The 18,660-nt window shown below is 52.6% G+C and overlaps 39 non-coding genes across 39 annotated transcripts; 8 read left to right on the top strand and 31 right to left on the bottom strand.

The window, feature by feature from the left end:
• The first annotated feature begins 851 nt into the window (after positions 1-851).
• Positions 852-923, top strand: Trnag-ucc (transfer RNA glycine (anticodon UCC)). The gene has a single exon. It is a non-coding gene; the product is annotated as a tRNA-Gly (tRNA).
• A 275-nt stretch (positions 924-1,198) lies between these two features.
• Trnas-aga (transfer RNA serine (anticodon AGA)) lies at positions 1,199-1,280 on the bottom strand. Its single transcript has one exon. It is a non-coding gene; the product is annotated as a tRNA-Ser (tRNA).
• A 139-nt stretch (positions 1,281-1,419) lies between these two features.
• Trnak-uuu (transfer RNA lysine (anticodon UUU)) lies at positions 1,420-1,492 on the bottom strand. The gene has a single exon. It is a non-coding gene; the product is annotated as a tRNA-Lys (tRNA).
• A 296-nt stretch (positions 1,493-1,788) lies between these two features.
• Trnae-uuc (transfer RNA glutamic acid (anticodon UUC)) lies at positions 1,789-1,860 on the bottom strand. Its single transcript has one exon. It is a non-coding gene; the product is annotated as a tRNA-Glu (tRNA).
• A 308-nt stretch (positions 1,861-2,168) lies between these two features.
• Positions 2,169-2,241, bottom strand: Trnam-cau (transfer RNA methionine (anticodon CAU)). The gene has a single exon. It is a non-coding gene; the product is annotated as a tRNA-Met (tRNA).
• Positions 2,242-3,220: 979 nt separating this feature from the next.
• Positions 3,221-3,292, top strand: Trnag-ucc (transfer RNA glycine (anticodon UCC)). Its single transcript has one exon. It is a non-coding gene; the product is annotated as a tRNA-Gly (tRNA).
• Positions 3,293-3,567: 275 nt separating this feature from the next.
• Trnas-aga (transfer RNA serine (anticodon AGA)) lies at positions 3,568-3,649 on the bottom strand. The gene has a single exon. It is a non-coding gene; the product is annotated as a tRNA-Ser (tRNA).
• Positions 3,650-3,788: 139 nt separating this feature from the next.
• Positions 3,789-3,861, bottom strand: Trnak-uuu (transfer RNA lysine (anticodon UUU)). Its single transcript has one exon. It is a non-coding gene; the product is annotated as a tRNA-Lys (tRNA).
• A 296-nt stretch (positions 3,862-4,157) lies between these two features.
• On the bottom strand, positions 4,158-4,229 carry Trnae-uuc (transfer RNA glutamic acid (anticodon UUC)). Its single transcript has one exon. It is a non-coding gene; the product is annotated as a tRNA-Glu (tRNA).
• A 308-nt stretch (positions 4,230-4,537) lies between these two features.
• Positions 4,538-4,610, bottom strand: Trnam-cau (transfer RNA methionine (anticodon CAU)). Its single transcript has one exon. It is a non-coding gene; the product is annotated as a tRNA-Met (tRNA).
• A 979-nt stretch (positions 4,611-5,589) lies between these two features.
• Positions 5,590-5,661, top strand: Trnag-ucc (transfer RNA glycine (anticodon UCC)). The gene has a single exon. It is a non-coding gene; the product is annotated as a tRNA-Gly (tRNA).
• Positions 5,662-5,936: 275 nt separating this feature from the next.
• On the bottom strand, positions 5,937-6,018 carry Trnas-aga (transfer RNA serine (anticodon AGA)). The gene has a single exon. It is a non-coding gene; the product is annotated as a tRNA-Ser (tRNA).
• A 139-nt stretch (positions 6,019-6,157) lies between these two features.
• On the bottom strand, positions 6,158-6,230 carry Trnak-uuu (transfer RNA lysine (anticodon UUU)). The gene has a single exon. It is a non-coding gene; the product is annotated as a tRNA-Lys (tRNA).
• Positions 6,231-6,526: 296 nt separating this feature from the next.
• Trnae-uuc (transfer RNA glutamic acid (anticodon UUC)) lies at positions 6,527-6,598 on the bottom strand. The gene has a single exon. It is a non-coding gene; the product is annotated as a tRNA-Glu (tRNA).
• Positions 6,599-6,906: 308 nt separating this feature from the next.
• On the bottom strand, positions 6,907-6,979 carry Trnam-cau (transfer RNA methionine (anticodon CAU)). The gene has a single exon. It is a non-coding gene; the product is annotated as a tRNA-Met (tRNA).
• A 979-nt stretch (positions 6,980-7,958) lies between these two features.
• On the top strand, positions 7,959-8,030 carry Trnag-ucc (transfer RNA glycine (anticodon UCC)). Its single transcript has one exon. It is a non-coding gene; the product is annotated as a tRNA-Gly (tRNA).
• A 275-nt stretch (positions 8,031-8,305) lies between these two features.
• Trnas-aga (transfer RNA serine (anticodon AGA)) lies at positions 8,306-8,387 on the bottom strand. Its single transcript has one exon. It is a non-coding gene; the product is annotated as a tRNA-Ser (tRNA).
• A 139-nt stretch (positions 8,388-8,526) lies between these two features.
• Trnak-uuu (transfer RNA lysine (anticodon UUU)) lies at positions 8,527-8,599 on the bottom strand. The gene has a single exon. It is a non-coding gene; the product is annotated as a tRNA-Lys (tRNA).
• A 296-nt stretch (positions 8,600-8,895) lies between these two features.
• On the bottom strand, positions 8,896-8,967 carry Trnae-uuc (transfer RNA glutamic acid (anticodon UUC)). The gene has a single exon. It is a non-coding gene; the product is annotated as a tRNA-Glu (tRNA).
• A 308-nt stretch (positions 8,968-9,275) lies between these two features.
• Trnam-cau (transfer RNA methionine (anticodon CAU)) lies at positions 9,276-9,348 on the bottom strand. The gene has a single exon. It is a non-coding gene; the product is annotated as a tRNA-Met (tRNA).
• Positions 9,349-10,327: 979 nt separating this feature from the next.
• On the top strand, positions 10,328-10,399 carry Trnag-ucc (transfer RNA glycine (anticodon UCC)). The gene has a single exon. It is a non-coding gene; the product is annotated as a tRNA-Gly (tRNA).
• A 275-nt stretch (positions 10,400-10,674) lies between these two features.
• On the bottom strand, positions 10,675-10,756 carry Trnas-aga (transfer RNA serine (anticodon AGA)). The gene has a single exon. It is a non-coding gene; the product is annotated as a tRNA-Ser (tRNA).
• A 139-nt stretch (positions 10,757-10,895) lies between these two features.
• On the bottom strand, positions 10,896-10,968 carry Trnak-uuu (transfer RNA lysine (anticodon UUU)). Its single transcript has one exon. It is a non-coding gene; the product is annotated as a tRNA-Lys (tRNA).
• A 296-nt stretch (positions 10,969-11,264) lies between these two features.
• Positions 11,265-11,336, bottom strand: Trnae-uuc (transfer RNA glutamic acid (anticodon UUC)). The gene has a single exon. It is a non-coding gene; the product is annotated as a tRNA-Glu (tRNA).
• A 308-nt stretch (positions 11,337-11,644) lies between these two features.
• On the bottom strand, positions 11,645-11,717 carry Trnam-cau (transfer RNA methionine (anticodon CAU)). The gene has a single exon. It is a non-coding gene; the product is annotated as a tRNA-Met (tRNA).
• Positions 11,718-12,696: 979 nt separating this feature from the next.
• Trnag-ucc (transfer RNA glycine (anticodon UCC)) lies at positions 12,697-12,768 on the top strand. The gene has a single exon. It is a non-coding gene; the product is annotated as a tRNA-Gly (tRNA).
• A 275-nt stretch (positions 12,769-13,043) lies between these two features.
• Positions 13,044-13,125, bottom strand: Trnas-aga (transfer RNA serine (anticodon AGA)). Its single transcript has one exon. It is a non-coding gene; the product is annotated as a tRNA-Ser (tRNA).
• A 139-nt stretch (positions 13,126-13,264) lies between these two features.
• On the bottom strand, positions 13,265-13,337 carry Trnak-uuu (transfer RNA lysine (anticodon UUU)). Its single transcript has one exon. It is a non-coding gene; the product is annotated as a tRNA-Lys (tRNA).
• Positions 13,338-13,633: 296 nt separating this feature from the next.
• Positions 13,634-13,705, bottom strand: Trnae-uuc (transfer RNA glutamic acid (anticodon UUC)). Its single transcript has one exon. It is a non-coding gene; the product is annotated as a tRNA-Glu (tRNA).
• Positions 13,706-14,013: 308 nt separating this feature from the next.
• Positions 14,014-14,086, bottom strand: Trnam-cau (transfer RNA methionine (anticodon CAU)). The gene has a single exon. It is a non-coding gene; the product is annotated as a tRNA-Met (tRNA).
• A 979-nt stretch (positions 14,087-15,065) lies between these two features.
• Trnag-ucc (transfer RNA glycine (anticodon UCC)) lies at positions 15,066-15,137 on the top strand. Its single transcript has one exon. It is a non-coding gene; the product is annotated as a tRNA-Gly (tRNA).
• Positions 15,138-15,412: 275 nt separating this feature from the next.
• Trnas-aga (transfer RNA serine (anticodon AGA)) lies at positions 15,413-15,494 on the bottom strand. The gene has a single exon. It is a non-coding gene; the product is annotated as a tRNA-Ser (tRNA).
• Positions 15,495-15,633: 139 nt separating this feature from the next.
• On the bottom strand, positions 15,634-15,706 carry Trnak-uuu (transfer RNA lysine (anticodon UUU)). Its single transcript has one exon. It is a non-coding gene; the product is annotated as a tRNA-Lys (tRNA).
• A 296-nt stretch (positions 15,707-16,002) lies between these two features.
• Positions 16,003-16,074, bottom strand: Trnae-uuc (transfer RNA glutamic acid (anticodon UUC)). The gene has a single exon. It is a non-coding gene; the product is annotated as a tRNA-Glu (tRNA).
• A 308-nt stretch (positions 16,075-16,382) lies between these two features.
• Positions 16,383-16,455, bottom strand: Trnam-cau (transfer RNA methionine (anticodon CAU)). Its single transcript has one exon. It is a non-coding gene; the product is annotated as a tRNA-Met (tRNA).
• Positions 16,456-17,434: 979 nt separating this feature from the next.
• Trnag-ucc (transfer RNA glycine (anticodon UCC)) lies at positions 17,435-17,506 on the top strand. The gene has a single exon. It is a non-coding gene; the product is annotated as a tRNA-Gly (tRNA).
• A 275-nt stretch (positions 17,507-17,781) lies between these two features.
• Positions 17,782-17,863, bottom strand: Trnas-aga (transfer RNA serine (anticodon AGA)). The gene has a single exon. It is a non-coding gene; the product is annotated as a tRNA-Ser (tRNA).
• Positions 17,864-18,002: 139 nt separating this feature from the next.
• Positions 18,003-18,075, bottom strand: Trnak-uuu (transfer RNA lysine (anticodon UUU)). Its single transcript has one exon. It is a non-coding gene; the product is annotated as a tRNA-Lys (tRNA).
• Positions 18,076-18,371: 296 nt separating this feature from the next.
• Trnae-uuc (transfer RNA glutamic acid (anticodon UUC)) lies at positions 18,372-18,443 on the bottom strand. The gene has a single exon. It is a non-coding gene; the product is annotated as a tRNA-Glu (tRNA).
• Between the last annotated feature and the right edge of the window lie 217 nt (positions 18,444-18,660).

Genomic DNA, 18,660 nt, shown 5'->3' with positions numbered 1-18,660 from the left:
CAGCTTTTTCAACGGAACGTAGCACTGCCCGAGGTTACAGTACATCGCCCTTGCGGCACCTGAACACAGCGGCCTGTTGGGCCAGGCCGACGTTAGAGTTCAGAAATAGCACGCGACCGTCCAAGTACGGTCTACTGCGTGCTGCGTGTATGGTTCTTCTCACAGCGAATCCTGCTATACATTCCTGAGGCTGACGCAGCTCAGGCGAGGAATCGGCGCGGCAGCATTATAGCGAGAACAGCAGAACGATGCATCGGCCGGGAATCGAACCCGGGCCGTCCGCATGCTAAGCGAGCATTCACCAATTTTTTTTTTTTTTGTTCCCATTTCTTTCCTTGCATTTGTTGGGGGCGGACGTCCGATGACGCCCGTTCAAGTTCATCGTTGACTCGGTCTTTTATTACAGAGGGCAGATAACTCTCAGACCGAACACGCTGAGCTATCGTGCCGGCAAGCCTTACGATTATGAGACTTACGCGCTGCCTACTGCACTACTGAGGCACATGCCATTGAACCACCGATGCTCGACAAGCTGCCCGTGCTTCCCGAGCACTTTTCTGCATGGGAAAGTGGGATTGCCACCCAGCGACGTCGGATACAACCGAAAAAAGTGCTACACACGTGGAGTCCTCCACTACATTGCCTTAAAACGAATGCTCATCACTATCGTGTGAGTAACCTTGCGGCCGCGGCGACTAGTCTTGCCCAAAGACGCAGCGTGCGTGGAGGCGCTACCCGAATGCGTGTGGATGCACCCTCCTACCTCGAAAAGCGCCTGCAGCTACTATCACCGTGGGCCGCTGCTGGCGGGCGGGAAGCCGACACAGCGGGGCGTTGCGAGCAGCGGCAGTGCGGTGGTGGTGTAATGGTGAGCATAGTTGCCTTCCAAGCAGTTGATCCGGGTTCGATTCCCGGCCACCGCAAGTGGCGCTGGTTTTTTCGTATGAGTATGTGAGCCGCGTGCTGTTACATGAAGGTTTTTTTCGTCGTTGCTCCACGCAGACCATCCTGTAGTATGTCCCGACTTGTCCCGACTTTGCTCGGCTGACGCGAAAGCTGACGCTTGGAATTCGCCCTTATCAAAATGACAGGCACTATAAACGGCTGTGAGAGGCGAGGTGTGGAGAGGTACCAAAACGACAGGCAAACTGCGAAATTTTCTGCTCGTTCTTCTTAAACAAAAAAAGAAAAAAACCGACGCAGTCGGTAGGACTCGAACCTACGCTCCCAGAGGGAATCTGATTTCTAGTCAGACGCCTTAACCACTCGGCCACGACTGCTCGTAACTGAAGTTTCCCTGGAATCGTGAGAAATGCAACCGGTCTGCGCAGAATGTTGACAGGAAACGAACTCTGTGCACTGATTACGGCAGGGCTACCATCGCTACGAGACGAGCCATTGCGGAAACGTTAAAATCTTCGCCCGGACAGGGACTTGAACCCTGGACCCTTAGGTTAAAAGCCTAATGCTCTACCGACTGAGCTATCCGGGCTCACCCTTGTTGTGGATGGAGCGGCTGCAAGCAATGTGAATAACTGGAACGCGTGTGTAGGCGTACTACGGTAACAGCTGGCTTCTGCCGCAACTGGCGACTTCACCGACTTCCCACTGACGCTGGTAGCAGCCCAACAGCGGACCAGTGCCACTTCTCCCTTTATTCCGGTGCCGACAGTAATTGCATCATGTGCCTGTTTTCCCCGATTACGTTCGGCCGAAGCTCCGGAGGGTGGGCGACAAACGACAGTTCGAAGGCCAAAACATGGAGCGTTGTGTGCGCAAAAACTTCCGTTCCGGTACCGGGAATCGAACCCGGGCCTCCTGGGTGAAAGCCAGGTATCCTAGCCACTAGACCACACCGGATTTGCTCGATAAGCGTGAGATCTTCTCCGTCTCCTCTCGTATTTCGTGCTGAATCTGGTCTCAGTGGTGTTCTCTGTTTGCGAGCATATTTGCGCCTACAGACTGGCATGGCGCACAGCTCGAAATTGACTATTCATTATTTTACTCATAACAAGGGAAGAGAAAGATCAAAGTTGTACGTTGTCATAATTGGAAATAAACATATTGACGCTGAGGTGTAGCCTCCTTGTGGATAACGAACGACAATTAAGTTCGTTCCCTAGCAACAGCAACGCCGTTAATTCAGCCATGATGTACAGCAAATTAAATGCCCCGGGTGAGGATCGAACTCACGACCTTAAGATTATGAGACTTACGCGCTACCTACTGCGCTACCGAGGCACGTTGCAAGCAACGTTACAGGAAACTTGGTAAGTCTCGCATATTAGAGATAGACAGTTTGCGCTTTCTCAAGAATCTGTTGTGTTGCTACACGTGCTTTCCCTACTTGCTAGATTAAACTGCTGCCGCAGCTTTTTCAACGGAACGTAGCACTGCCCGAGGTTACAGTACATCGCCCTTGCGGCACCTGAACACAGCGGCCTGTTGGGCCAGGCCGACGTTAGAGTTCAGAAATAGCACGCGACCGTCCAAGTACGGTCTACTGCGTGCTGCGTGTATGGTTCTTCTCACAGCGAATCCTGCTATACATTCCTGAGGCTGACGCAGCTCAGGCGAGGAATCGGCGCGGCAGCATTATAGCGAGAACAGCAGAACGATGCATCGGCCGGGAATCGAACCCGGGCCGTCCGCATGCTAAGCGAGCATTCACCAATTTTTTTTTTTTTTGTTCCCATTTCTTTCCTTGCATTTGTTGGGGGCGGACGTCCGATGACGCCCGTTCAAGTTCATCGTTGACTCGGTCTTTTATTACAGAGGGCAGATAACTCTCAGACCGAACACGCTGAGCTATCGTGCCGGCAAGCCTTACGATTATGAGACTTACGCGCTGCCTACTGCACTACTGAGGCACATGCCATTGAACCACCGATGCTCGACAAGCTGCCCGTGCTTCCCGAGCACTTTTCTGCATGGGAAAGTGGGATTGCCACCCAGCGACGTCGGATACAACCGAAAAAAGTGCTACACACGTGGAGTCCTCCACTACATTGCCTTAAAACGAATGCTCATCACTATCGTGTGAGTAACCTTGCGGCCGCGGCGACTAGTCTTGCCCAAAGACGCAGCGTGCGTGGAGGCGCTACCCGAATGCGTGTGGATGCACCCTCCTACCTCGAAAAGCGCCTGCAGCTACTATCACCGTGGGCCGCTGCTGGCGGGCGGGAAGCCGACACAGCGGGGCGTTGCGAGCAGCGGCAGTGCGGTGGTGGTGTAATGGTGAGCATAGTTGCCTTCCAAGCAGTTGATCCGGGTTCGATTCCCGGCCACCGCAAGTGGCGCTGGTTTTTTCGTATGAGTATGTGAGCCGCGTGCTGTTACATGAAGGTTTTTTTCGTCGTTGCTCCACGCAGACCATCCTGTAGTATGTCCCGACTTGTCCCGACTTTGCTCGGCTGACGCGAAAGCTGACGCTTGGAATTCGCCCTTATCAAAATGACAGGCACTATAAACGGCTGTGAGAGGCGAGGTGTGGAGAGGTACCAAAACGACAGGCAAACTGCGAAATTTTCTGCTCGTTCTTCTTAAACAAAAAAAGAAAAAAACCGACGCAGTCGGTAGGACTCGAACCTACGCTCCCAGAGGGAATCTGATTTCTAGTCAGACGCCTTAACCACTCGGCCACGACTGCTCGTAACTGAAGTTTCCCTGGAATCGTGAGAAATGCAACCGGTCTGCGCAGAATGTTGACAGGAAACGAACTCTGTGCACTGATTACGGCAGGGCTACCATCGCTACGAGACGAGCCATTGCGGAAACGTTAAAATCTTCGCCCGGACAGGGACTTGAACCCTGGACCCTTAGGTTAAAAGCCTAATGCTCTACCGACTGAGCTATCCGGGCTCACCCTTGTTGTGGATGGAGCGGCTGCAAGCAATGTGAATAACTGGAACGCGTGTGTAGGCGTACTACGGTAACAGCTGGCTTCTGCCGCAACTGGCGACTTCACCGACTTCCCACTGACGCTGGTAGCAGCCCAACAGCGGACCAGTGCCACTTCTCCCTTTATTCCGGTGCCGACAGTAATTGCATCATGTGCCTGTTTTCCCCGATTACGTTCGGCCGAAGCTCCGGAGGGTGGGCGACAAACGACAGTTCGAAGGCCAAAACATGGAGCGTTGTGTGCGCAAAAACTTCCGTTCCGGTACCGGGAATCGAACCCGGGCCTCCTGGGTGAAAGCCAGGTATCCTAGCCACTAGACCACACCGGATTTGCTCGATAAGCGTGAGATCTTCTCCGTCTCCTCTCGTATTTCGTGCTGAATCTGGTCTCAGTGGTGTTCTCTGTTTGCGAGCATATTTGCGCCTACAGACTGGCATGGCGCACAGCTCGAAATTGACTATTCATTATTTTACTCATAACAAGGGAAGAGAAAGATCAAAGTTGTACGTTGTCATAATTGGAAATAAACATATTGACGCTGAGGTGTAGCCTCCTTGTGGATAACGAACGACAATTAAGTTCGTTCCCTAGCAACAGCAACGCCGTTAATTCAGCCATGATGTACAGCAAATTAAATGCCCCGGGTGAGGATCGAACTCACGACCTTAAGATTATGAGACTTACGCGCTACCTACTGCGCTACCGAGGCACGTTGCAAGCAACGTTACAGGAAACTTGGTAAGTCTCGCATATTAGAGATAGACAGTTTGCGCTTTCTCAAGAATCTGTTGTGTTGCTACACGTGCTTTCCCTACTTGCTAGATTAAACTGCTGCCGCAGCTTTTTCAACGGAACGTAGCACTGCCCGAGGTTACAGTACATCGCCCTTGCGGCACCTGAACACAGCGGCCTGTTGGGCCAGGCCGACGTTAGAGTTCAGAAATAGCACGCGACCGTCCAAGTACGGTCTACTGCGTGCTGCGTGTATGGTTCTTCTCACAGCGAATCCTGCTATACATTCCTGAGGCTGACGCAGCTCAGGCGAGGAATCGGCGCGGCAGCATTATAGCGAGAACAGCAGAACGATGCATCGGCCGGGAATCGAACCCGGGCCGTCCGCATGCTAAGCGAGCATTCACCAATTTTTTTTTTTTTTGTTCCCATTTCTTTCCTTGCATTTGTTGGGGGCGGACGTCCGATGACGCCCGTTCAAGTTCATCGTTGACTCGGTCTTTTATTACAGAGGGCAGATAACTCTCAGACCGAACACGCTGAGCTATCGTGCCGGCAAGCCTTACGATTATGAGACTTACGCGCTGCCTACTGCACTACTGAGGCACATGCCATTGAACCACCGATGCTCGACAAGCTGCCCGTGCTTCCCGAGCACTTTTCTGCATGGGAAAGTGGGATTGCCACCCAGCGACGTCGGATACAACCGAAAAAAGTGCTACACACGTGGAGTCCTCCACTACATTGCCTTAAAACGAATGCTCATCACTATCGTGTGAGTAACCTTGCGGCCGCGGCGACTAGTCTTGCCCAAAGACGCAGCGTGCGTGGAGGCGCTACCCGAATGCGTGTGGATGCACCCTCCTACCTCGAAAAGCGCCTGCAGCTACTATCACCGTGGGCCGCTGCTGGCGGGCGGGAAGCCGACACAGCGGGGCGTTGCGAGCAGCGGCAGTGCGGTGGTGGTGTAATGGTGAGCATAGTTGCCTTCCAAGCAGTTGATCCGGGTTCGATTCCCGGCCACCGCAAGTGGCGCTGGTTTTTTCGTATGAGTATGTGAGCCGCGTGCTGTTACATGAAGGTTTTTTTCGTCGTTGCTCCACGCAGACCATCCTGTAGTATGTCCCGACTTGTCCCGACTTTGCTCGGCTGACGCGAAAGCTGACGCTTGGAATTCGCCCTTATCAAAATGACAGGCACTATAAACGGCTGTGAGAGGCGAGGTGTGGAGAGGTACCAAAACGACAGGCAAACTGCGAAATTTTCTGCTCGTTCTTCTTAAACAAAAAAAGAAAAAAACCGACGCAGTCGGTAGGACTCGAACCTACGCTCCCAGAGGGAATCTGATTTCTAGTCAGACGCCTTAACCACTCGGCCACGACTGCTCGTAACTGAAGTTTCCCTGGAATCGTGAGAAATGCAACCGGTCTGCGCAGAATGTTGACAGGAAACGAACTCTGTGCACTGATTACGGCAGGGCTACCATCGCTACGAGACGAGCCATTGCGGAAACGTTAAAATCTTCGCCCGGACAGGGACTTGAACCCTGGACCCTTAGGTTAAAAGCCTAATGCTCTACCGACTGAGCTATCCGGGCTCACCCTTGTTGTGGATGGAGCGGCTGCAAGCAATGTGAATAACTGGAACGCGTGTGTAGGCGTACTACGGTAACAGCTGGCTTCTGCCGCAACTGGCGACTTCACCGACTTCCCACTGACGCTGGTAGCAGCCCAACAGCGGACCAGTGCCACTTCTCCCTTTATTCCGGTGCCGACAGTAATTGCATCATGTGCCTGTTTTCCCCGATTACGTTCGGCCGAAGCTCCGGAGGGTGGGCGACAAACGACAGTTCGAAGGCCAAAACATGGAGCGTTGTGTGCGCAAAAACTTCCGTTCCGGTACCGGGAATCGAACCCGGGCCTCCTGGGTGAAAGCCAGGTATCCTAGCCACTAGACCACACCGGATTTGCTCGATAAGCGTGAGATCTTCTCCGTCTCCTCTCGTATTTCGTGCTGAATCTGGTCTCAGTGGTGTTCTCTGTTTGCGAGCATATTTGCGCCTACAGACTGGCATGGCGCACAGCTCGAAATTGACTATTCATTATTTTACTCATAACAAGGGAAGAGAAAGATCAAAGTTGTACGTTGTCATAATTGGAAATAAACATATTGACGCTGAGGTGTAGCCTCCTTGTGGATAACGAACGACAATTAAGTTCGTTCCCTAGCAACAGCAACGCCGTTAATTCAGCCATGATGTACAGCAAATTAAATGCCCCGGGTGAGGATCGAACTCACGACCTTAAGATTATGAGACTTACGCGCTACCTACTGCGCTACCGAGGCACGTTGCAAGCAACGTTACAGGAAACTTGGTAAGTCTCGCATATTAGAGATAGACAGTTTGCGCTTTCTCAAGAATCTGTTGTGTTGCTACACGTGCTTTCCCTACTTGCTAGATTAAACTGCTGCCGCAGCTTTTTCAACGGAACGTAGCACTGCCCGAGGTTACAGTACATCGCCCTTGCGGCACCTGAACACAGCGGCCTGTTGGGCCAGGCCGACGTTAGAGTTCAGAAATAGCACGCGACCGTCCAAGTACGGTCTACTGCGTGCTGCGTGTATGGTTCTTCTCACAGCGAATCCTGCTATACATTCCTGAGGCTGACGCAGCTCAGGCGAGGAATCGGCGCGGCAGCATTATAGCGAGAACAGCAGAACGATGCATCGGCCGGGAATCGAACCCGGGCCGTCCGCATGCTAAGCGAGCATTCACCAATTTTTTTTTTTTTTGTTCCCATTTCTTTCCTTGCATTTGTTGGGGGCGGACGTCCGATGACGCCCGTTCAAGTTCATCGTTGACTCGGTCTTTTATTACAGAGGGCAGATAACTCTCAGACCGAACACGCTGAGCTATCGTGCCGGCAAGCCTTACGATTATGAGACTTACGCGCTGCCTACTGCACTACTGAGGCACATGCCATTGAACCACCGATGCTCGACAAGCTGCCCGTGCTTCCCGAGCACTTTTCTGCATGGGAAAGTGGGATTGCCACCCAGCGACGTCGGATACAACCGAAAAAAGTGCTACACACGTGGAGTCCTCCACTACATTGCCTTAAAACGAATGCTCATCACTATCGTGTGAGTAACCTTGCGGCCGCGGCGACTAGTCTTGCCCAAAGACGCAGCGTGCGTGGAGGCGCTACCCGAATGCGTGTGGATGCACCCTCCTACCTCGAAAAGCGCCTGCAGCTACTATCACCGTGGGCCGCTGCTGGCGGGCGGGAAGCCGACACAGCGGGGCGTTGCGAGCAGCGGCAGTGCGGTGGTGGTGTAATGGTGAGCATAGTTGCCTTCCAAGCAGTTGATCCGGGTTCGATTCCCGGCCACCGCAAGTGGCGCTGGTTTTTTCGTATGAGTATGTGAGCCGCGTGCTGTTACATGAAGGTTTTTTTCGTCGTTGCTCCACGCAGACCATCCTGTAGTATGTCCCGACTTGTCCCGACTTTGCTCGGCTGACGCGAAAGCTGACGCTTGGAATTCGCCCTTATCAAAATGACAGGCACTATAAACGGCTGTGAGAGGCGAGGTGTGGAGAGGTACCAAAACGACAGGCAAACTGCGAAATTTTCTGCTCGTTCTTCTTAAACAAAAAAAGAAAAAAACCGACGCAGTCGGTAGGACTCGAACCTACGCTCCCAGAGGGAATCTGATTTCTAGTCAGACGCCTTAACCACTCGGCCACGACTGCTCGTAACTGAAGTTTCCCTGGAATCGTGAGAAATGCAACCGGTCTGCGCAGAATGTTGACAGGAAACGAACTCTGTGCACTGATTACGGCAGGGCTACCATCGCTACGAGACGAGCCATTGCGGAAACGTTAAAATCTTCGCCCGGACAGGGACTTGAACCCTGGACCCTTAGGTTAAAAGCCTAATGCTCTACCGACTGAGCTATCCGGGCTCACCCTTGTTGTGGATGGAGCGGCTGCAAGCAATGTGAATAACTGGAACGCGTGTGTAGGCGTACTACGGTAACAGCTGGCTTCTGCCGCAACTGGCGACTTCACCGACTTCCCACTGACGCTGGTAGCAGCCCAACAGCGGACCAGTGCCACTTCTCCCTTTATTCCGGTGCCGACAGTAATTGCATCATGTGCCTGTTTTCCCCGATTACGTTCGGCCGAAGCTCCGGAGGGTGGGCGACAAACGACAGTTCGAAGGCCAAAACATGGAGCGTTGTGTGCGCAAAAACTTCCGTTCCGGTACCGGGAATCGAACCCGGGCCTCCTGGGTGAAAGCCAGGTATCCTAGCCACTAGACCACACCGGATTTGCTCGATAAGCGTGAGATCTTCTCCGTCTCCTCTCGTATTTCGTGCTGAATCTGGTCTCAGTGGTGTTCTCTGTTTGCGAGCATATTTGCGCCTACAGACTGGCATGGCGCACAGCTCGAAATTGACTATTCATTATTTTACTCATAACAAGGGAAGAGAAAGATCAAAGTTGTACGTTGTCATAATTGGAAATAAACATATTGACGCTGAGGTGTAGCCTCCTTGTGGATAACGAACGACAATTAAGTTCGTTCCCTAGCAACAGCAACGCCGTTAATTCAGCCATGATGTACAGCAAATTAAATGCCCCGGGTGAGGATCGAACTCACGACCTTAAGATTATGAGACTTACGCGCTACCTACTGCGCTACCGAGGCACGTTGCAAGCAACGTTACAGGAAACTTGGTAAGTCTCGCATATTAGAGATAGACAGTTTGCGCTTTCTCAAGAATCTGTTGTGTTGCTACACGTGCTTTCCCTACTTGCTAGATTAAACTGCTGCCGCAGCTTTTTCAACGGAACGTAGCACTGCCCGAGGTTACAGTACATCGCCCTTGCGGCACCTGAACACAGCGGCCTGTTGGGCCAGGCCGACGTTAGAGTTCAGAAATAGCACGCGACCGTCCAAGTACGGTCTACTGCGTGCTGCGTGTATGGTTCTTCTCACAGCGAATCCTGCTATACATTCCTGAGGCTGACGCAGCTCAGGCGAGGAATCGGCGCGGCAGCATTATAGCGAGAACAGCAGAACGATGCATCGGCCGGGAATCGAACCCGGGCCGTCCGCATGCTAAGCGAGCATTCACCAATTTTTTTTTTTTTTGTTCCCATTTCTTTCCTTGCATTTGTTGGGGGCGGACGTCCGATGACGCCCGTTCAAGTTCATCGTTGACTCGGTCTTTTATTACAGAGGGCAGATAACTCTCAGACCGAACACGCTGAGCTATCGTGCCGGCAAGCCTTACGATTATGAGACTTACGCGCTGCCTACTGCACTACTGAGGCACATGCCATTGAACCACCGATGCTCGACAAGCTGCCCGTGCTTCCCGAGCACTTTTCTGCATGGGAAAGTGGGATTGCCACCCAGCGACGTCGGATACAACCGAAAAAAGTGCTACACACGTGGAGTCCTCCACTACATTGCCTTAAAACGAATGCTCATCACTATCGTGTGAGTAACCTTGCGGCCGCGGCGACTAGTCTTGCCCAAAGACGCAGCGTGCGTGGAGGCGCTACCCGAATGCGTGTGGATGCACCCTCCTACCTCGAAAAGCGCCTGCAGCTACTATCACCGTGGGCCGCTGCTGGCGGGCGGGAAGCCGACACAGCGGGGCGTTGCGAGCAGCGGCAGTGCGGTGGTGGTGTAATGGTGAGCATAGTTGCCTTCCAAGCAGTTGATCCGGGTTCGATTCCCGGCCACCGCAAGTGGCGCTGGTTTTTTCGTATGAGTATGTGAGCCGCGTGCTGTTACATGAAGGTTTTTTTCGTCGTTGCTCCACGCAGACCATCCTGTAGTATGTCCCGACTTGTCCCGACTTTGCTCGGCTGACGCGAAAGCTGACGCTTGGAATTCGCCCTTATCAAAATGACAGGCACTATAAACGGCTGTGAGAGGCGAGGTGTGGAGAGGTACCAAAACGACAGGCAAACTGCGAAATTTTCTGCTCGTTCTTCTTAAACAAAAAAAGAAAAAAACCGACGCAGTCGGTAGGACTCGAACCTACGCTCCCAGAGGGAATCTGATTTCTAGTCAGACGCCTTAACCACTCGGCCACGACTGCTCGTAACTGAAGTTTCCCTGGAATCGTGAGAAATGCAACCGGTCTGCGCAGAATGTTGACAGGAAACGAACTCTGTGCACTGATTACGGCAGGGCTACCATCGCTACGAGACGAGCCATTGCGGAAACGTTAAAATCTTCGCCCGGACAGGGACTTGAACCCTGGACCCTTAGGTTAAAAGCCTAATGCTCTACCGACTGAGCTATCCGGGCTCACCCTTGTTGTGGATGGAGCGGCTGCAAGCAATGTGAATAACTGGAACGCGTGTGTAGGCGTACTACGGTAACAGCTGGCTTCTGCCGCAACTGGCGACTTCACCGACTTCCCACTGACGCTGGTAGCAGCCCAACAGCGGACCAGTGCCACTTCTCCCTTTATTCCGGTGCCGACAGTAATTGCATCATGTGCCTGTTTTCCCCGATTACGTTCGGCCGAAGCTCCGGAGGGTGGGCGACAAACGACAGTTCGAAGGCCAAAACATGGAGCGTTGTGTGCGCAAAAACTTCCGTTCCGGTACCGGGAATCGAACCCGGGCCTCCTGGGTGAAAGCCAGGTATCCTAGCCACTAGACCACACCGGATTTGCTCGATAAGCGTGAGATCTTCTCCGTCTCCTCTCGTATTTCGTGCTGAATCTGGTCTCAGTGGTGTTCTCTGTTTGCGAGCATATTTGCGCCTACAGACTGGCATGGCGCACAGCTCGAAATTGACTATTCATTATTTTACTCATAACAAGGGAAGAGAAAGATCAAAGTTGTACGTTGTCATAATTGGAAATAAACATATTGACGCTGAGGTGTAGCCTCCTTGTGGATAACGAACGACAATTAAGTTCGTTCCCTAGCAACAGCAACGCCGTTAATTCAGCCATGATGTACAGCAAATTAAATGCCCCGGGTGAGGATCGAACTCACGACCTTAAGATTATGAGACTTACGCGCTACCTACTGCGCTACCGAGGCACGTTGCAAGCAACGTTACAGGAAACTTGGTAAGTCTCGCATATTAGAGATAGACAGTTTGCGCTTTCTCAAGAATCTGTTGTGTTGCTACACGTGCTTTCCCTACTTGCTAGATTAAACTGCTGCCGCAGCTTTTTCAACGGAACGTAGCACTGCCCGAGGTTACAGTACATCGCCCTTGCGGCACCTGAACACAGCGGCCTGTTGGGCCAGGCCGACGTTAGAGTTCAGAAATAGCACGCGACCGTCCAAGTACGGTCTACTGCGTGCTGCGTGTATGGTTCTTCTCACAGCGAATCCTGCTATACATTCCTGAGGCTGACGCAGCTCAGGCGAGGAATCGGCGCGGCAGCATTATAGCGAGAACAGCAGAACGATGCATCGGCCGGGAATCGAACCCGGGCCGTCCGCATGCTAAGCGAGCATTCACCAATTTTTTTTTTTTTTGTTCCCATTTCTTTCCTTGCATTTGTTGGGGGCGGACGTCCGATGACGCCCGTTCAAGTTCATCGTTGACTCGGTCTTTTATTACAGAGGGCAGATAACTCTCAGACCGAACACGCTGAGCTATCGTGCCGGCAAGCCTTACGATTATGAGACTTACGCGCTGCCTACTGCACTACTGAGGCACATGCCATTGAACCACCGATGCTCGACAAGCTGCCCGTGCTTCCCGAGCACTTTTCTGCATGGGAAAGTGGGATTGCCACCCAGCGACGTCGGATACAACCGAAAAAAGTGCTACACACGTGGAGTCCTCCACTACATTGCCTTAAAACGAATGCTCATCACTATCGTGTGAGTAACCTTGCGGCCGCGGCGACTAGTCTTGCCCAAAGACGCAGCGTGCGTGGAGGCGCTACCCGAATGCGTGTGGATGCACCCTCCTACCTCGAAAAGCGCCTGCAGCTACTATCACCGTGGGCCGCTGCTGGCGGGCGGGAAGCCGACACAGCGGGGCGTTGCGAGCAGCGGCAGTGCGGTGGTGGTGTAATGGTGAGCATAGTTGCCTTCCAAGCAGTTGATCCGGGTTCGATTCCCGGCCACCGCAAGTGGCGCTGGTTTTTTCGTATGAGTATGTGAGCCGCGTGCTGTTACATGAAGGTTTTTTTCGTCGTTGCTCCACGCAGACCATCCTGTAGTATGTCCCGACTTGTCCCGACTTTGCTCGGCTGACGCGAAAGCTGACGCTTGGAATTCGCCCTTATCAAAATGACAGGCACTATAAACGGCTGTGAGAGGCGAGGTGTGGAGAGGTACCAAAACGACAGGCAAACTGCGAAATTTTCTGCTCGTTCTTCTTAAACAAAAAAAGAAAAAAACCGACGCAGTCGGTAGGACTCGAACCTACGCTCCCAGAGGGAATCTGATTTCTAGTCAGACGCCTTAACCACTCGGCCACGACTGCTCGTAACTGAAGTTTCCCTGGAATCGTGAGAAATGCAACCGGTCTGCGCAGAATGTTGACAGGAAACGAACTCTGTGCACTGATTACGGCAGGGCTACCATCGCTACGAGACGAGCCATTGCGGAAACGTTAAAATCTTCGCCCGGACAGGGACTTGAACCCTGGACCCTTAGGTTAAAAGCCTAATGCTCTACCGACTGAGCTATCCGGGCTCACCCTTGTTGTGGATGGAGCGGCTGCAAGCAATGTGAATAACTGGAACGCGTGTGTAGGCGTACTACGGTAACAGCTGGCTTCTGCCGCAACTGGCGACTTCACCGACTTCCCACTGACGCTGGTAGCAGCCCAACAGCGGACCAGTGCCACTTCTCCCTTTATTCCGGTGCCGACAGTAATTGCATCATGTGCCTGTTTTCCCCGATTACGTTCGGCCGAAGCTCCGGAGGGTGGGCGACAAACGACAGTTCGAAGGCCAAAACATGGAGCGTTGTGTGCGCAAAAACTTCCGTTCCGGTACCGGGAATCGAACCCGGGCCTCCTGGGTGAAAGCCAGGTATCCTAGCCACTAGACCACACCGGATTTGCTCGATAAGCGTGAGATCTTCTCCGTCTCCTCTCGTATTTCGTGCTGAATCTGGTCTCAGTGGTGTTCTCTGTTTGCGAGCATATTTGCGCCTACAGACTGGCATGGCGCACAGCTCGAAATTGACTATTCATTATTTTACTCATAACAAGGGAAGAGAAAGATCAAAGTTGTACGTTGTCATAATTGGAAATAAACATATTGACGCTGAGGTGTAGCCTCCTTGTGGATAACGAACGACAATTAAGTTCGTTCCCTAGCAACAGCAACGCCGTTAATTCAGCCATGATGTACAGCAAATTAAATGCCCCGGGTGAGGATCGAACTCACGACCTTAAGATTATGAGACTTACGCGCTACCTACTGCGCTACCGAGGCACGTTGCAAGCAACGTTACAGGAAACTTGGTAAGTCTCGCATATTAGAGATAGACAGTTTGCGCTTTCTCAAGAATCTGTTGTGTTGCTACACGTGCTTTCCCTACTTGCTAGATTAAACTGCTGCCGCAGCTTTTTCAACGGAACGTAGCACTGCCCGAGGTTACAGTACATCGCCCTTGCGGCACCTGAACACAGCGGCCTGTTGGGCCAGGCCGACGTTAGAGTTCAGAAATAGCACGCGACCGTCCAAGTACGGTCTACTGCGTGCTGCGTGTATGGTTCTTCTCACAGCGAATCCTGCTATACATTCCTGAGGCTGACGCAGCTCAGGCGAGGAATCGGCGCGGCAGCATTATAGCGAGAACAGCAGAACGATGCATCGGCCGGGAATCGAACCCGGGCCGTCCGCATGCTAAGCGAGCATTCACCAATTTTTTTTTTTTTTGTTCCCATTTCTTTCCTTGCATTTGTTGGGGGCGGACGTCCGATGACGCCCGTTCAAGTTCATCGTTGACTCGGTCTTTTATTACAGAGGGCAGATAACTCTCAGACCGAACACGCTGAGCTATCGTGCCGGCAAGCCTTACGATTATGAGACTTACGCGCTGCCTACTGCACTACTGAGGCACATGCCATTGAACCACCGATGCTCGACAAGCTGCCCGTGCTTCCCGAGCACTTTTCTGCATGGGAAAGTGGGATTGCCACCCAGCGACGTCGGATACAACCGAAAAAAGTGCTACACACGTGGAGTCCTCCACTACATTGCCTTAAAACGAATGCTCATCACTATCGTGTGAGTAACCTTGCGGCCGCGGCGACTAGTCTTGCCCAAAGACGCAGCGTGCGTGGAGGCGCTACCCGAATGCGTGTGGATGCACCCTCCTACCTCGAAAAGCGCCTGCAGCTACTATCACCGTGGGCCGCTGCTGGCGGGCGGGAAGCCGACACAGCGGGGCGTTGCGAGCAGCGGCAGTGCGGTGGTGGTGTAATGGTGAGCATAGTTGCCTTCCAAGCAGTTGATCCGGGTTCGATTCCCGGCCACCGCAAGTGGCGCTGGTTTTTTCGTATGAGTATGTGAGCCGCGTGCTGTTACATGAAGGTTTTTTTCGTCGTTGCTCCACGCAGACCATCCTGTAGTATGTCCCGACTTGTCCCGACTTTGCTCGGCTGACGCGAAAGCTGACGCTTGGAATTCGCCCTTATCAAAATGACAGGCACTATAAACGGCTGTGAGAGGCGAGGTGTGGAGAGGTACCAAAACGACAGGCAAACTGCGAAATTTTCTGCTCGTTCTTCTTAAACAAAAAAAGAAAAAAACCGACGCAGTCGGTAGGACTCGAACCTACGCTCCCAGAGGGAATCTGATTTCTAGTCAGACGCCTTAACCACTCGGCCACGACTGCTCGTAACTGAAGTTTCCCTGGAATCGTGAGAAATGCAACCGGTCTGCGCAGAATGTTGACAGGAAACGAACTCTGTGCACTGATTACGGCAGGGCTACCATCGCTACGAGACGAGCCATTGCGGAAACGTTAAAATCTTCGCCCGGACAGGGACTTGAACCCTGGACCCTTAGGTTAAAAGCCTAATGCTCTACCGACTGAGCTATCCGGGCTCACCCTTGTTGTGGATGGAGCGGCTGCAAGCAATGTGAATAACTGGAACGCGTGTGTAGGCGTACTACGGTAACAGCTGGCTTCTGCCGCAACTGGCGACTTCACCGACTTCCCACTGACGCTGGTAGCAGCCCAACAGCGGACCAGTGCCACTTCTCCCTTTATTCCGGTGCCGACAGTAATTGCATCATGTGCCTGTTTTCCCCGATTACGTTCGGCCGAAGCTCCGGAGGGTGGGCGACAAACGACAGTTCGAAGGCCAAAACATGGAGCGTTGTGTGCGCAAAAACTTCCGTTCCGGTACCGGGAATCGAACCCGGGCCTCCTGGGTGAAAGCCAGGTATCCTAGCCACTAGACCACACCGGATTTGCTCGATAAGCGTGAGATCTTCTCCGTCTCCTCTCGTATTTCGTGCTGAATCTGGTCTCAGTGGTGTTCTCTGTTTGCGAGCATATTTGCGCCTACAGACTGGCATGGCGCACAGCTCGAAATTGACTATTCATTATTTTACTCATAACAAGGGAAGAGAAAGATCAAAGTTGTACGTTGTCATAATTGGAAATAAACATATTGACGCTGAGGTGTAGCCTCCTTGTGGATAACGAACGACAATTAAGTTCGTTCCCTAGCAACAGCAACGCCGTTAATTCAGCCATGATGTACAGCAAATTAAATGCCCCGGGTGAGGATCGAACTCACGACCTTAAGATTATGAGACTTACGCGCTACCTACTGCGCTACCGAGGCACGTTGCAAGCAACGTTACAGGAAACTTGGTAAGTCTCGCATATTAGAGATAGACAGTTTGCGCTTTCTCAAGAATCTGTTGTGTTGCTACACGTGCTTTCCCTACTTGCTAGATTAAACTGCTGCCGCAGCTTTTTCAACGGAACGTAGCACTGCCCGAGGTTACAGTACATCGCCCTTGCGGCACCTGAACACAGCGGCCTGTTGGGCCAGGCCGACGTTAGAGTTCAGAAATAGCACGCGACCGTCCAAGTACGGTCTACTGCGTGCTGCGTGTATGGTTCTTCTCACAGCGAATCCTGCTATACATTCCTGAGGCTGACGCAGCTCAGGCGAGGAATCGGCGCGGCAGCATTATAGCGAGAACAGCAGAACGATGCATCGGCCGGGAATCGAACCCGGGCCGTCCGCATGCTAAGCGAGCATTCACCAATTTTTTTTTTTTTTGTTCCCATTTCTTTCCTTGCATTTGTTGGGGGCGGACGTCCGATGACGCCCGTTCAAGTTCATCGTTGACTCGGTCTTTTATTACAGAGGGCAGATAACTCTCAGACCGAACACGCTGAGCTATCGTGCCGGCAAGCCTTACGATTATGAGACTTACGCGCTGCCTACTGCACTACTGAGGCACATGCCATTGAACCACCGATGCTCGACAAGCTGCCCGTGCTTCCCGAGCACTTTTCTGCATGGGAAAGTGGGATTGCCACCCAGCGACGTCGGATACAACCGAAAAAAGTGCTACACACGTGGAGTCCTCCACTACATTGCCTTAAAACGAATGCTCATCACTATCGTGTGAGTAACCTTGCGGCCGCGGCGACTAGTCTTGCCCAAAGACGCAGCGTGCGTGGAGGCGCTACCCGAATGCGTGTGGATGCACCCTCCTACCTCGAAAAGCGCCTGCAGCTACTATCACCGTGGGCCGCTGCTGGCGGGCGGGAAGCCGACACAGCGGGGCGTTGCGAGCAGCGGCAGTGCGGTGGTGGTGTAATGGTGAGCATAGTTGCCTTCCAAGCAGTTGATCCGGGTTCGATTCCCGGCCACCGCAAGTGGCGCTGGTTTTTTCGTATGAGTATGTGAGCCGCGTGCTGTTACATGAAGGTTTTTTTCGTCGTTGCTCCACGCAGACCATCCTGTAGTATGTCCCGACTTGTCCCGACTTTGCTCGGCTGACGCGAAAGCTGACGCTTGGAATTCGCCCTTATCAAAATGACAGGCACTATAAACGGCTGTGAGAGGCGAGGTGTGGAGAGGTACCAAAACGACAGGCAAACTGCGAAATTTTCTGCTCGTTCTTCTTAAACAAAAAAAGAAAAAAACCGACGCAGTCGGTAGGACTCGAACCTACGCTCCCAGAGGGAATCTGATTTCTAGTCAGACGCCTTAACCACTCGGCCACGACTGCTCGTAACTGAAGTTTCCCTGGAATCGTGAGAAATGCAACCGGTCTGCGCAGAATGTTGACAGGAAACGAACTCTGTGCACTGATTACGGCAGGGCTACCATCGCTACGAGACGAGCCATTGCGGAAACGTTAAAATCTTCGCCCGGACAGGGACTTGAACCCTGGACCCTTAGGTTAAAAGCCTAATGCTCTACCGACTGAGCTATCCGGGCTCACCCTTGTTGTGGATGGAGCGGCTGCAAGCAATGTGAATAACTGGAACGCGTGTGTAGGCGTACTACGGTAACAGCTGGCTTCTGCCGCAACTGGCGACTTCACCGACTTCCCACTGACGCTGGTAGCAGCCCAACAGCGGACCAGTGCCACTTCTCCCTTTATTCCGGTGCCGACAGTAATTGCATCATGTGCCTGTTTTCCCCGATTACGTTCGGCCGAAGCTCCGGAGGGTGGGCGACAAACGACAGTTCGAAGGCCAAAACATGGAGCGTTGTGTGCGCAAAAACTTCCGTTCCGGTACCGGGAATCGAACCCGGGCCTCCTGGGTGAAAGCCAGGTATCCTAGCCACTAGACCACACCGGATTTGCTCGATAAGCGTGAGATCTTCTCCGTCTCCTCTCGTATTTCGTGCTGAATCTGGTCTCAGTGGTGTTCTCTGTTTGCGAGCATATTTGCGCCTACAGACTGGCATGGCGCACAGCTCGAAATTGACTATTCATTATTTTACTCATAACAAGGGAAGAGAAAGATCAAAGTTGTACGTTGTCATAATTGGAAATAAACATATTGACGCTGAGGT

The sequence above is a fragment of the Schistocerca nitens genome, chromosome 4 (assembly GCF_023898315.1).
Source record: "Schistocerca nitens isolate TAMUIC-IGC-003100 chromosome 4, iqSchNite1.1, whole genome shotgun sequence".
NCBI lineage: Eukaryota > Metazoa > Arthropoda > Insecta > Orthoptera > Acrididae > Schistocerca > Schistocerca nitens.
This window is presented reverse-complemented; position numbering and strand designations above follow the sequence as displayed.